Consider the following 16312-nt stretch of genomic DNA (forward strand, 5'->3'; position numbering starts at 1 on the left):
GGACAAATGGGCCTTACGAACCGGGGCAATAGGCCCTTTTTCTACTAGTGCTCGTGGGCCCCTCGTTGCTCCACCGACGTACTTCTTCCTCCTATATATACCCATATACCCTGGAAACATCATATACGGAGCAACAACCCTATTTCCACTGCCGCAACTCTCTGTACCCGTGAGATCCCATCTTGGGGCCTTTTCGGGCGCTCCGCTGGACGGGGCATTGATCACGGAGGGCTTCTACATCAAGACCATAGCCTCTCTGATGATGTGTGAGTAGTTTACCTCAGACCTTCGGGTCCATAGTTATCAGCTAGATGGCTTCTTCTCTCTCTTTGGATCTCAATACAAAGTTCTCCTTGATCTTCTTGGAGATCTATTCAATGTAATCTTCTTTTGCGGTGTGTTTGTTGAGATTCGATGAATTGTGGGTTTATGATCAAGTTTATCTATGAATAATATTTGAATCTCCTCTGAATTCTTTTATGTATGATTGGTTATCTTTGCATGTCTCTTCGAATTACCAGTTTGGTTTGGCCTACTAGATTGATCTTTCTTACAATGGGAGAAGTGCTTAGCTTTGGGTTCAATCTTGCGGTGCTCGATCCCAGTGACAGTAGGGGAAATGACACGTATTGTATTGTTGCCATCGAGGATAAAAAGATGGGGTTTATATCATATTGCATGAGTTTATCCCTCTACATCATGTCATCTTGCTTAAAGCGTTACTCTGTTCTTATGGATGCATGCTGGATAGCGGTCGATGTGTGGAGTAATAGTAGTGGATGCAGAATCATTTCGGTCTACTTGTCGCGGACGTGATGCCTATATACATGATCATTCCTAGATATTCTCATAACTATGCTCAATTCTATCAATTGCTCGACAGTAATTCGTTTACCCACCGTAATACTTATGCTCTTGAGAGAAGCCACTAGTGAAACCTATGGCCCCCGGGTCTATCTTCAATCATATTAATCTCCTGACAACAAGCTATTTCTGGCGCCATTTACTTTTACTTTGCATCTTTATTTCTCTTTATCATAAAAACACCAAAAATATTATCTTATCATATCTATCAGATCTCACTCTCGTAAGTGACCGTGAAGGGATTGGCAACCCCTTTATCGCATTGGTTGCGAGGTTCTTATTTGTTTGTGTAGGTGCGTGGGACTCAAGCGTGGTCTCCTACTGGATTGATACCTTGGTTCTCAAAAACTGAGGGAAATAATTACGCTACTTTACTGCATCACCCTTTCCTCCTCAAGGGAAAACCAACGCAGTGCTCAAGAGGTAGCAAGAAGGATTTCTGGCGCCGTTGCCGGGGAGTCTACGCACAAGTCAAGACATACCAAGTACCCATCACAAACTCTTATCCCTCGCATTACATTATTTGCCATTTGCCTCTCGTTTTCCTCTCCCCCACTTCACCCGTTTTATTCGCCCTCTCTTTCCGTTCACCTCTTTTTCGCTTGCTTCTTGTTTGCTTGTGTGTTAGATTGCTTGCTTGTTACGATGGCTCAAGAAAATACTAAATTGTGTGACTTTACCAATACCAACAACAATGATTTTCTTAGCACTCCGATTGCTCCTCTTACCGATGCTGAATCTTGTGAAATTAATGCTGCTTTGTTGAATCATGAAAGATCAATTCGCCGGCCTTCCTAGTGAATATGCCGCTACCCATCTGAATAGCTTTGTTGATTTGTGTGATATGCAAACGAAGAAAGATGTGGACAATGATATTGTTAAATTGAAGCTATTTCCTTTTTTCGCTTAGAGATCGTGCTAAAGCTTGGTTTTCTTCTTTACCTAAAAATAGTATTGATTCATGGAATAAGTGCAAAGATGCTTTTATCTCTAAGTCTTTTCCTCCCACTAAAATCATCTCTCTTAGAAACGATATCATGAATTTTAAGCAACTTGATCATGAACATGTTGCACAAGCTTGGGAGAGGATGAAATTAATGATACGTAATTGCCCTACACATGGTTTGAATCTTTGGATGATTATACAAAATTTTTATGCCGGATTGAATTTTGCTTATAGAAATCTTTTAGATTCGGCCGCGGGAGGCACTTTTAGGGAAATCACTTTAGGACAAGCTACTAAAGTCCTAGATAATATTATGGTTAATTATTCTCAATGGCACACCGAAAGATCAACTAATAACAGATGGATGAACTTATGAAATTAATGTTTTGATTGGAAAGATGGATGAACTTATGAAATTATTTGCTACTAAAAGTGTTTCTTCTGATCCTAATGATATGCCTTTGTCTACTTTGATTGAGAATAATAATGAATCTATGGATGTGAATTTTGTTGGTAGGAATAATTTTGGTAACAACGCGTATAGAGGAAACTTTAATCCTAGGTTGTTCCCTAGTAATTCCTCTAATAATTATGGTAATTCCTACAACAATTCTTATGGAAATTTTAATAAGATGCCCTCTGAATTTGAGACTAGTGTTAAGGAGTTTATGAATTCGCAAAAGAATTTCAATGCCTTGCTTGAAGAAAAATTGCTTTGTGAAAGCGTGTTCTTATGGAATTGGCTAGGAACGTTGATAGAATTTCTCTTGATGTTGATTCTTTGAAACTTAGATCTATTCCACCTAAGCATGATATCAATGAGTCTCTCAAAGCCATGAGAACTTCCATTGATGAGAGAAAAAGAAAGAACCGCTATGATGCGTGCTAAGAAAGATTGCTTTGTGAAAGCGTGTTCTTCTGGTTTTTGTGATAATAAAGATGAAGATCTAAAAGTTATTGATGTGTCTCCTATTAAATATTTGTTTTGCAATATGAATCTTGATAATGAGGGGACTGAAGATGAGCCACCATTACCTAGAAGGCGTTCCAAAAATTCGGAGTTTTTAGATCTTGATGCGAAATTTGGTAAAAGTGGGATTGAAGAAGTCAAAACTTTAGATATCAATGAACCCACTGTTTTGGATTTCAAAGAAAATTTAATTATGATACTTGGTCTTTGATAAATTGTATTTCCTTGTTGCAATCCGTGCTAAATTCTCCTCATGCTTATAGTCAAAATAAAGCTTTTACTAAACATATCGTTGATGCTTTGATGCAATCTTATGAAGAAAAACTTGAGTTGGAAGTTTCTATCCCTAGAAAACTTTATGATGAGTGGGAACCTACTATTAAAATTAAAATTAAAGATCATGAATGCTATGCTTTGTGTGATTTGGGTGCTAGTGTTTCCATGATCCAAAAGACTGTGTGATTTGCTAGGATTCCGTGAATTTGATGATTGTTCCTTAAACTTGCACCTTGCGGATTCCACCATTAAGAAACCTATGGGAGGAATTAATGATGTTCTTATTGTTGCAAATAGGAACTATGTGCCCGTAGATTTTATCGTTCTTAATATAGATTGCAATCCTTCATGTCCTATTATTCTTGGTAGACCTTTCCTTAGACCGATTGGTGCAATTATTGATATGAAGGAAGGGAATATTAGATTCCAATTTCCATTAAGGAAAGGCATGGAACACTTTCCTAGAAAGAAAATAAAATTACCTTATGAATCTATTATGAGAGCCACTTATGGATTGCCTACCAAAGATGGCAATACTTAGATCTATCCTTGTTTTTATGCCTAGCTAAGGGCGTTAAACGATAGAGCTTGTTGGGAGGCAACCCAATTTTAGTTTATTTTTTGCTTTTTGCTTGTTTAGATTTCTTTTTATGTTTTAATTAGTGTTTGTGCCAAGTTAAACCTATAGGATCTTCTTGGATGATAGTTATTTGATCTTGCTGAAAATTCCAGGAACTTTCTGTTCATGAAAACAATTGTTTAAAATCACCAGAACGTGATAAAATACTGATTCCAATTGCAGTAGATCAATAAACAATTTATCTAGGTCGTCCTATTTTTGTAGATTTTTCTGAGTTCCAGAAGTTTGCATTAGTTACAGATTACTACAGACTGTTCCGCTTTTGACAGATTCTGTTTTTCGTGTGTTGTTTGCTTATTTTGATGAATCTATGGCTAGTAAAATAGTTTATAAACCATAGAGAAGGTGGAATACAATAATTTTAACACCAATATAAATAAAGAATGAGTTCAATACAGTACCTTGAAGTGGTGTTTTGCTTTCTTTCGCTAACAGAGCTCATGAGATTTTCAGTTAAGTTTTGTGTTGTGAAGTTTTCATGTTTTGGGTAAAGATTTGATGGATTATGGAACAAGGAGTGGCAAGATCCTAAGCTTGGGGATGCCCATGGCACCCCAAGATAATCTAAGGACACCAAAAAGCCAAAGCTTGGGGATGCCCCGGAAGGCATCCCCTTTTTCGTCTTCGTCCATCGGTAACTTTACTTGGAGCTATATTTTTATTCACCACATGATATGTGTTTTCCTTGGAGCGTCTTGTATGATTTGAGTCTTTGCTTTTTAGTTTACCACAATCATCCTCACTGAATGCACTTTTGAGAGAGACACACATGATTCGGAATTTATTAGAATACTCTATGTGCTTCACTTATATCTTTTGAGCTATATAGTTTTTGCTCTAGTGCTTCACTTATATCTTTTAGAGCACGGTGGTGGTTTGTTTTATAGAAACTATTGTTCTCTCATGCTTCACTTATATTATTTTGAGAGTCCTACAAAACAGCATGGTAATTTGCTTTAATCATAAAATTAGTCCTAATATGATAGGCATCCAAGATGAGTAAAAACTCTCTTGTAAGTGTGTTGAATACTAAGAGAAGTTTGATGCTTGATAATTATTTTGAGATATGAAGATGGTGATATTGGAGTCATGCTAGTTGAGTGGTTATGAATTTGAGAACTACTTGTGTTAAAGTTTGTGATTCCCGTAGCATGCACGTATGGTGAACCATTATGTGATGAAGTCGGAGCATGATTTATTTATTGATTATCTTCCTTATGAGTGGCGGTCGGGGACGAGCGATGGTCTTTTCCTACCAATCTACCCCCCTAGGAGCATGCGTGTAATACTTTGCTTTGATAACTTGTAGATTTTTACAACAAGTATATGAGTTGCTTATGACTAATGTTGAGTCCATGGATTATACGCGCTCTCATCCTTCCACCATTGCTAGCCTATCTAATACCGCGCACTTTTCGCCGGTATCATACACCCACCATATACCTTCCTCAAAAAATCCACCATACCTACCTATCATGGCATTTCCATAGCAAATCCGAGATATATTGCCATGCAACTTACCACCATTTCATTTGCTGTGACATGCTTAATCATTGTCATATTGCTTTGCATGATCATGCAGTTGACATCGTGTTTGTGGCAAAGCCACGGTTCATTATTTTCATACATGTCACTCTTGATTCATTGCATATCCTGGTACACCGCCGGAGGAATTCACATAGAGTCATATTTTGTTCTAAGTATTGAGTTGTAATTCTTGAGTTGTAAGTAATAAAAGTGTGATGATCATCATTATTAGATCACTGTCCCATGTGAGGAAAGGATGATGGAGACTATGATTCCCCCACAAGTCGGGATGAGACTCCGGACTAAATAAATAAATAAAAGGAGGCCATAATAAAAGGAGGCCATAATAAAAGAGAGAAAAGGCCCAAAGAAAAAAAAATGATGAGAGAAAAACAGAGAAGGGACAATGCAACTATCCTTTTTCCACACTTGTGCTTCAAAGTAGCACCATGATCTTTATGATAGAGAGTCTCTTTATTTGTCACTTTCATATACTAGTGGGAATTTTTCATTATAGAACTTGGCTTGTATATTCCAATGATGGGCTTCCTCAAACTACCCTAGGTCTTCGTGAGCAAGCAAGTTGGATGCACACCCACTTAGTTTCCATTGTTGAGCTTTCATACACTTATAGCTCTAGTGCATCATTTGCATGGCAATCCCTACTCACTCACATTGATATCTATTAATGCGCATCTCCATAGCCCGTTGATACGCCTAGTTGATGTGAGACTATCTTCTCCTTTTTTTGTCTTCTCCACAACCACCATTCTATTCCACTTATAGTGCTATATCCATGGCTCACGCTCATGTATTATGTGAAGATTGAAAAGTTTGAGAACACCAAAAGTATGAAACAATTGCTTGGCTTGTCATCGGGGTTGTGCATGATTAAATACTTTATGTGATGAAGATAGAGCATAGCCAGACTATATGATTTTGTAGGGATAACTTTCTTTGGCCATGTTATTTTCAGAAGACATGATTGCTTTGTTAGTATGCTTGAAGTATTATTATTTTTATGTCAATATTAAAAGTTTATCTTGAATCTTTCGGATCTGAATATTCATACCACAATTAAGAGGGTTACATTGAAAATTATGCTAAGTAGCATTCCACATCAAAAATTCTGTTTTCATCATTTACCTACTCGAGGACGAGCAGGATTTAAGCTTGGGGATGCTTGTTACGTCTCCAACGTATCTATAATTTTTTATTGTACCATGCTATATCATATTCTGTTTTGGATGTTTATTAGGCTTTATTATACACTTTTATATTATTTTTGGGACTAACCTATTAACCGGAGGCCCAGCCCAAATTGCTGTTTTTTGCCTATTTCAGTGTTTCGAAGGAAAAGGATATCAAACGGAGTCCAAACGGAATGAAACCTTCTGGAACGAGATTTTCGAACAAACGTGATCCAGAGGACTTGGAGTCTACGTAAAGCAATCAACGAGGAAGGCACGAGGAAGGGGGGCGCGCCTACCCCCCTGGGCGCGCCCTCCACCCTCGTGGGCCCCTTGTTGCTCCGCCGACGTACTTCTTCCTCCTATATATACCCATATACCCTGGAAACAGCATATACGGAGCAAAAATCCTATTTCCACCACCGCAACTCTCTCTACCCGTGAGATCCCATCTTGGGGCCCTTTCCGGCGCTCCGCCGGAGGGGGCATTGATCACGGAGGGCTTCTACATCAACACCATAGCCTCTCCGATGATGTGTGAGTAGTTTACCTCAGACCTTCGGGTCCATAGTTATTAGCTATATGGCTTCTTCTCTCTCTTTGGATCTCAATACAAAGTTCTCCTCGATCTTCTATTCGATGTAATCTTCTTTTGCGGTGTGTTTGTCGAGATCCGATGAATTGTGGGTTTATCATCAAGTTTATCTATGAACAATATTTGAATCTCCTCTGAATTCTTTTATGTATGATTTGTTATCTTTGCAAGTCTCTTCGAATTATCAGTTTGGTTTGGCCTACTAGATTGATCTTTCTTGCAATGGGAGAAGTGCTTAGCTTTGGGTTCAATCTTGCGGTGCTCGATCCCAGTGACAGTAGGGGAAACGACACGTATTGTATTGTTGCCATCGAGGATAAAAAGATGGGGTTTATATCATATTGCATGAGTTTATCCCTCTACATCATGTCATCTTGCTTAAAGCGTTACTCTGTTCTTATGAACTTAATACTTTAGATGCATGCTGGATAGCGGTCGATGTGTGGAGTAATAGTAGTAGATGCAGAATCGTTTCGGTCTACTTGTCGCGGACGTGATGCCTATATACATGATCATACCTAGATATTCTCATAACTATGCTCAATTCTATCAATTGCTCGACAGTAATTCGTTTAGCCACCGTAATACTTATGATCTTGAGAGAAGCCACTAGTGAAACCTATGGCCCCCGGGTCTATCTTCCATCATATTAATCTCCCGACAACAAGCTATTTCTGGCGCCGTTTACTTTTACTTTGCATTTTTATTTCTCTTTATCATAGAAACACCAAAAGTATTATCTTATCATATATACAAAATCTTACTCTCTTAAGTGACCGTGAAGGGATTGACAACCCCTTTATCGCATTGGTTGCGAGGTTCTTATTTGTTTGTGTAGGTGCGTGAGACTCGAGCGTGGTCTCCTACTGGATTGATACCTTGGTTCTAAAAAACTGAGGGAAATACTTACGCTACTTTACTGCATCACCCTTTCCTCTTCAAGGGAAAACCAACGCAGTGCTCAAGAGGTAGCACCCATTGCAGAATATCGGCCTCGGTGACATGTGAAGGTTCTAGCAATCCCGTCTGTACTCCAGCATGTGGTGGAGGACATAGAATCCGTCACCAAGTGTACCTCTCGGTTGCTGGATGCACCAGAAGTCGGTCTTATGGCCGAAGCAGGGCTTGAGGTTCCTTGTCTTTTTGACCGTGATCTCTCCACCCCGGTGGCCATAGATTAAGATAGCACTCTCGAGAACAGATTTGATGGGTGTAATTCTTTTTCTTCATGTTCTTCGACGAGTCCAAGTAAAGAGCATGGGAGAATCGGGGGTAAAGGATGATGAGGACGGCACGCCCAACACTGCGTAAAATAAGTACACCTCAAATTAGCCTCCACGCATGCAAATGAATGATTGAAATCGAAGGAAGGATATCCGCGAATGACTTTCATGGGATGATAATGCAGGAGGATCGTCTCCTTATCCTTATTTCCGTCCATGAAATCGGCGATCTAGGTCCTCGCGTATTCACGGTGCTCTGGGCAGACTGCATAAAGTACGAGTCAACGAAACAGATATAAGGTATTTGCTCAATCTGGATGACGTACTTCATGTACAACCTTTGCTGTAGCACGTTAACCACGTAGAGCGGGTATCCTGGATTTTTTGGGCCGATAAGGCTTTTCTCTCTCCACAGCACATCGTCATGAAGTCTCCTTAGATCGTAATCTATGGCCTCTACCGCTTCCTTAGGTAGGAACGGATCACTGGGGATATGGTATTTCACCGCACCTTTGATAGGTATACGGTCTTTAACCCAAGGCTGCAGAGGCGGCTGGCTCATAGAAGCTGCTTTGCCACCATTTCGGCCTTTCTTAGCTCTCTTCCTATGCTTTGTTGCTACCAGAAGTGAGCCTATCATACCGTCCTTGACCACCGCCCCTAGTGTTGCTGGGCTCAACAATAATGCACGACTCTCATGTTGTTGTTGCTGGGTTGAGGCAGCATCTTGAGACTCCTTGCAATCAGCCTTAAGACGTTCATCTTCCGGCAATTCAGGCATCAACTAATCGCGCTCAAACCCTGAGTAATAGTGCTGAGCCATCAATCCTCCGCCGTCATAGCCGCTAGTATTGAGATACCGTCGAGGGTCATCATCCCCGTCCATGGCATCATGCATTGCTTCTTTGATGGCGGCGACGTCATCAACCACTAATGGAGCAACTTCCTCACGCCGCCCGCTATCACCCGACACGACAGGCGCCGCTAATTGGGTAGGCAGGGTGTTGGTGTTCATACCTTGCTGAGGTTGCTTGGTCATGGGTGTGCTCCCGGCCACTTCCGGATGAACCAAACTCTTCGGCCACAACAGGACCCACTTCTCGGAATCGCCAAGCCCCCACGGGGTATCATCGTCATGTCCCCCTAGTGCTACCGGAGGAGCCAAATTCAAGTGGCCTAGTTTGACACTGGCCACGAAAACCTTGAAGACGCTAGGGGGCATCGGTCGGGTGTGGAACCATTGATCCTTCGGCTCCACTATCGTCGACGTTCCCACGTCCACCTTCTGGCCGATGGTGATGTACAGTATGGTGCACAAGGTTCCGTGGGCTTGCAAAGACATGTCTGCGACATGAGACATCCGAAAGGCAACGAAAACGAGAGATTATACATATATTGAAGAGGGCTGGTGTGACAGGTAGTTACGTGAGGGCGTCGAGCTCAGCCAAAGATGAAGCCCCACCGAGCACGCCAGAGATGGAGGATGGCCTGCTATCAGCAGGTGCGGGAGCAGGTGCGGTTGCATCGGCAGGTGCTGGTGCAATGCTAAACGAGCTGCTCCCGATGAAGCCATGAAGGGGAAAGTCTGCTGCCTATTTATTTGGATTTTGCTTGGTACAATTGATGACAACCGGAATCAAGGCAGCAAAGGAAGATACCATTTCCTCTCTTGCGGCAGCTACCGCTACTTTGTCTGCCTTGTTCAGCAACTCAGATCGTATCGCTCTTTGGTTTCGGCTGATTTCTTATGGACCACAATCTCAACCTTCTTGTCGATGTTTAGTTCATTTAACCTCCATCTTTGCTTTCTCTCCTCAGCGTCCTCACGGTAGTAGTGCTTCCATGTGGCGCCGTCTCCAACGCTATGCCGCGTCCATGCGACGTCCGAGTGTCCACCGGGAGTCTTTCAAATATGTTCAAGGCCCGGTTGAATGGGATGTCCCACTTGGGCCTCGCCAACACCTCAGTCGGCGAGTCGCTTTCGGTCGCAATCTTGTGCTCCTCTTTCTACAAAACGAAATTGGGTCGTTTACAAATGTGACTGAACATGCAGTCAAATTCATTAGAAGCTAAAATTAGGGTAAAGTAATAATTACCAGCAGTATCACGAACTCCTTCGTGATAGCGTCTGTTTTGAAAACCTTGTTGACTGGGTCCCAACGGTACCGGGCCCTGACGAAGTCACACTCGTGCGGGACGGTGAACTCCGCCAAGGGGACTGGGATCCCTAGACTTTCGCGTTCCGCGTCCTCCTTGGCCCATAGGGGCCTCTTCCCCGCGTAACCACGGCTTCCGAGGCGATGGTACCCCATGTTCCTCTCTTGAAGCCCCTTCATGTACTCCGACTTTTCTTTGGCAGCTTCGGCAACCTAAGCCGCCTTGAATATTTCGAACTACTCCTCCATAATCGTCGGATTATCCTTTACAATCTCAGAGTAGGGTTCCTTTTTGACGATGATCCGTTGTTTCACCCTTACTTTCCAGGCGGACTACGCGCCGCTAAACTTGACCACGGCTTTGTTGTTAATCTTCTTCATTGCCGGGTCTTGCCACGGTCGAGTATATTTGGTTTCCTCCCGGCCTGGGAACAAGAATCTCTGGTGTAGCTTGTTTAGGATGGAGTGCTCTATATTTGGTATCTTCCTTAATTTTTCATCGTTGATAGTGGCGGTTTCCCGTAGGATGCAGCCTACTTGATTGTCATAGCACATGGGCGCTTCAGCACACTCTATTGGCTCGGAATTGCTGGGGTCCACCTCCGTGACCACCAGTCTAGTAGTGCCGAGTTGGTTTGGGCACCGTATCCTCTTCGGTTTCGGTTCTATGCCACCTAATTCGCCAGCATCAGCTCCGTTCTCGGTGCCGGTGTTGGTCTCAGTATCAGATGTGACATCGGGGTACTGCAACAACCGTTGCTCCTCCAGATAGTTCAAATAGTTGTCTGTCACCTCGTAGACGTTGCAATTACCAGAACCCTCTCTTTCATCATTGCTAGCCATGTTTCCTACGGTTAAGTCTAGTCAATTAATTTTAGACCTAATAAAATGATTAATGACATGAAAAGGCCTATCTTTTGCGAAAATGTTGATTCATTTCCATTGCGGCAAATCCCGGTTACTCGATATATCCTAGTTTTTAGCACAAGTCATGCCGAAATTCATGGAAAATTTCGGCATGACCCTTTCTAAAAAGTGGACAAATCGAGCGCCTGAAATTTGCCAGAACGGAAATGAATCAACATGCCGGCAAAACATAGGACACTCGGAATCATTCCCTGCAAACAATGTTCAAATATTCATCTTCGACAACGCAACACATGTCCAAATATACACGAGCAACCACATGTCCAAATTTCACAAGTTAATTCAAAAACTAAGTGTAGAAGTAAATTGAGTTGACTACTAATAGAACAAAATTCAGTTAACTTTAGTGCTCTATAATGATGAAATGAAAAAAAAATCAGTTAACTAGAAATTTCATTCTTTTAGGTCATTCATTTAATTTGAGCTAATTAACCTACTATACCACTACTACTAGCAGCACTACTAGTACCACTATATACTACTAGCAGCACTGCTGCAACATTTTCTTCATTTTCTTATTTTGAAAAAAAAATATATGAAAATATAAACCCTAATTAAACCCTGCTGCCCTAGTTAAACCCTACTGCCCTAACTAATTTTTTGCTCTAAACCCTACTGCCCTAGTTAAACCCTACTCCCCTAACTAAATTTTGCTATAAACTAAATTTTTGCTCTAACCTAGCCAACCTAGTTAACCTAGCTCGTTAACCTAATGAACCAAATTAACCTAGCTAGTTAACCTAGTTAACCTAGCTAATTAACCTAATTAAACTAGTTAATCTAGCTAGCTAGTTCTTTGTCCAATCCCTAGTCCATGAGAGAGAGAGAAAGGAGGGGTGGGGGCTTACAGAGGATACTCGGGGAGGCGGCGAGGGTGGCTCCGGTGACCACGAGGGTGGCAGGGCACCGAGGGTGGCTCCGGTGGCGGTTCCGATGGCGTCGATGGGGCGCAGCTCCGGTGGCATCGATGGCACGCAGCTCTGGTGGCTCCGGCGGCGTCGACGACGGCAGGAGATGGCAAGGAGACGGCGGCAGCGAGGGATGCAGGAACGGCGGTAGGAGCAGACGAGAAGAGAATGGGGAATTAAGGGAAGGAGGGACGCCTGCGCAGGGCTAAGTCAAACTTAGCAGTACCGCGGGTACCAAACCAGCGCTATAGCTAACTTAGTTATAGCGCTTGTCCTGAGAACGCGGTACTGCTAAGTTAGCTATAGCACATGTTGAGAACAAGCGCTACTGCTATGCCTTTCTCCTTTATTTTTCTTTTTCTTTTATTTTTCTTTACATTTTCTTTTTTTCCTTTCTCATGTTTCTATTTCTTTTCATTTTCATTTACTTTTCTATTTGATTTTCATTTCATTTTCTTTTCCTTTTTGGCTTATTTTATTTTCATTTATTTGGTTTATTTTTAGTAGCACCCTCCTGCGAAACGTGCTACTGCTATGTGGGGCCCGCCATATGGCACGGTGCAAACTTAACAGTAACGCACTCCCCTAAAAACACGCTACTACTAGACACTCAACAGTAGCGCGTCTTTTGGAAGGTCTCTACTAGTAAAAAGAGCCTGTCGGCAACAATGTGGCAATTATAGTAGTAGTATGTTTCCGCGGAGACGTGCTTCTGCTATATAATTATCAGTAGCGTTTTTTTCGACAACATAGTAGCAGTAGCGCCTCATTTTAACACGCGCTACTGATAAGCCTCCATCTATAAGCTTTTCCCTGGCAGTGTTGGCGGAAAGACCGTACAAAGATTTGTTGAGACGGCAGACGTGTGTGGGGTGAGTGGAATCAACAAAGCAGGAGGGATGCTCATAGTAGACAGTCTCAGCGAGATAACCATGGAGAAACACATTCTTGACATCCATTTGCCGAATGGGCAAATTGCTAGCCCTCACGAAAATGAGGACCACACGGGCCGTGGCGGCTTTGACAATGGTGCTAAAGGTCTCCCAATAATCAACACCCGGCTGTTGCGTGAACCCATGAACCACCCATCGTGCCTTATATCGCGCCAGGGAGCCATCGCGATGTAGTTTGTGCCGAAAAATCCACTTGCCCGTCATCACATTGACACCTGTAGGACAAGGCACCAAAGACCTAGTGTCATTCCAAATTAGTGCATTAAACTCATCTATCATAATGTCACACCAATGGGGGTCTTTGAGGGCCGCACGGTAAGAAGGGGGGATGGTATGGTGGTGATGGACATGTCAAAATGTTGCTTAAGAATGGCAGAGCCTGTTTTGCGGCGTGTAATCATCTGGTGTGGATTGGTTTGCGGGGTTACTGGAATGTCACGCAAGGAAGCTGTCGCTGCAGGGGTGACTGATACGTCTCCAACGTATTTACAATTTTTGATTGTTCCATGCTATTATATTATCTATTTTGGATGTTTTATATGCATTAATATGCTATTTTATATGATTTTTGGGACTAACCTATTAACCTAGAGCCCAGTGCCAGTTCCTGTTTTTTCCTCGTTTTAGAGTTTTGCAGAAAAGGAATATCAAACGGAATCCAAACGGAATGAAACTTTCGCGATGATTTTTGTTGGACCAGAAGACATCGAGAGGACTTGGAGTACACGTCTGGGGAGCCACAAGGCGGCCAAAAGGACGGAGGGAACCCCAGGGGGTAGGCCTCGCCCCCACCCCTGTGGGCCCTCGTGACTACCCCGACATATTTCTTCCGCCTATATATTCTCAAATATTCCAAAACCAATCAGGAGAGCCACGAAAACACTTTTCCACCGCCGCAACCTTCTGTACCCGTGAGATCCCATCTATGTGCCTTTTCTGGCGTCCTGCTGGAGGGGGAATTGATCACCGAGGTCTTTTACATCAACACCATTGCCTCTCCGATGAAGCGTGAGTAGTTTACCACAAACCTACGGGTCCATAGCTACTAGCACTCGTGCAGAACCGGGCTTTAGCGCCGGTTCGTAAGGGCCTTTAGTGTCGGTTCTGCAACCGGCACTAAAGATTGGAGACTAAAGCCCCCCCCCTTTACTACCGGTTCGGCACGAACCGGCGCTAAAGTGCCACCACGTGGCACGAGCCAGGCCCGGGTGCTGGTAGACCATTAGTACCGGTTGGTAGCACCAACCGGTACTAAATGTTTGGGGGTGGGGGTTTGGTTTTTATTTTTATTTTTCCGTTAATTTTGTGTTTTCCATTTAATTCTTTTTTGTTTGCTGGTATTTTACGATACTACATATTGTACACGTTATGCATATATATAAATGGATTTTCTCGTAGAACCGATCATATATATATATATATATATATATATATATATATATATATAATCGAATGTCTCACAACCATCATTAATTATTCACACATACACATGTATATATATACAATTTCTCCTACATGTTGCCTTGATGACTTCGGAGCACGATAACAAGTGGTTCATGGGGGCGGTAGCGGGTAATAGTATTCTCCTTTGGGATATATGACCTGGTCGAGCAAAAATCCCGCTATTTCCCCTTGAAGTGCTCATATGCGCTCTGTTGGTAGGAGCTGGTCCCGCACCTCTTTGAACTGTTAAGAAGGAGATCAATATGCATGTGTATTAGTTGTGTGACTAGATATCGACAATCATGTAAGATTTGTGAATAGTGTTCTGGCAAACGTACCCAGTCCTGTCTATCAGATCTGCTCCTTTCGGACGCCATCATGCGAATGTTCTCGCAAACGTAGTATGCACACACTTCAGTCCCCGGTGCCTGCTTCAGGGCCTTTACGAGAATAGAATTTAATCAGATAATTATTAATCAAGCATGTTAATTAATTGATGGTATTGAAACAAGAATTAAAGAGATGGTAGCTAGCTAGCTAGTACCACTTAATTACTTACCTTGGGTCGATACCAACATAGCTTTTGTCGCCATTTTCCTGGAGTTACTTGATGTACTTTGCCCAAGCCCTGCCCGCCGGCAAAGAAAATTAATAAAGGGGTTATTAAAAATAGTTCATATCAGGAAATGAAGAACTAAATAGGCCGAGATATAGTTAATAATGATTGAAATAACCTGTCGACTATCCCCTTCACGATGCTGTAGTCACTATTCTTTTTTAAGTAGTGAGTCCAGTACTTCAACTTTTTCTTCGTCAACTTTAATGTCTAACAAGATCCAGTGGAAGCTGCATGCGCATACGTTTGCATGTATAAATTAAGCGGGTATGTGCATAACACTAATCAACTATAACCCTAAACCCTATACACTTATTAACATCTAGCTAGTAAGCAAAAACAAAATTTGTAGTACAAGACAGTGTGACTCACTCGAAGTTGTAAGGAAGTAGTATATCTTCATTGCTATTGAGGCGCTTCAAGAACTCTACGATGTTTTTCTCTACATCTTGTCTACACCATTCCAATTTCCATGTGTATTCATTAACGGTATTCGGGTCAATGAACCCAATGCAATAGCGTCCAGCTTTTTTCATTTCATACATCTTCATCCTGCATAATACCACAGAAAAGAATATATAGTGATGATATATAATTATAGGTAATTAATGATCAATCAATGAGCACTAGAGCTAGCTTGAGACTTAAATTACAGAAAGAAATCACTTACAGACAATAGCAACTGACAATAGATTTGTCGAGTGCATCTTGATTGAATAACTGAAATAGTTCTGAATACTCAACGGACAGAGCTTTCTTATTGAAGTAATGATCTTCCTCGACTTGCACCATGAGGGACTCTCGATTGGAAATCTTGGTAATTTTCATGTACCAATCATGCAATTCATACATTCTCGTTGGGAGGTTCTTGACCTCCTCGGGCTCGACCAAAGGTTGGCCCCGGACATATTTCCGTTTTATTTCCTCCTCTCTAAGCGGAGACATGGGCTCGATATCGAGGAGTTGTCCAACAGTGATGTTGAGCATTTTAGCCTGCATTATATGCTCCTCGGTTATTACCACATCGCCCAGCTCAGGAACGTAAACGGTTTGCCCACAATAATATTGGGCGCGCGTA

The 16312-nt window shown here is 42.1% G+C and overlaps 1 pseudogene; it reads left to right on the plus strand.

Annotated features, from left to right (window-relative positions):
* The first annotated feature begins 13466 nt into the window (after nt 1-13466).
* Nucleotides 13467-16312, plus strand: part of LOC123171296 (protein IN2-1 homolog B-like) — a 21238-nt pseudogene continuing 18392 nt past the window's right edge.

This window comes from Triticum aestivum, chromosome 7D, assembly GCF_018294505.1.
Source record: "Triticum aestivum cultivar Chinese Spring chromosome 7D, IWGSC CS RefSeq v2.1, whole genome shotgun sequence".
NCBI lineage: Eukaryota > Viridiplantae > Streptophyta > Magnoliopsida > Poales > Poaceae > Triticum > Triticum aestivum.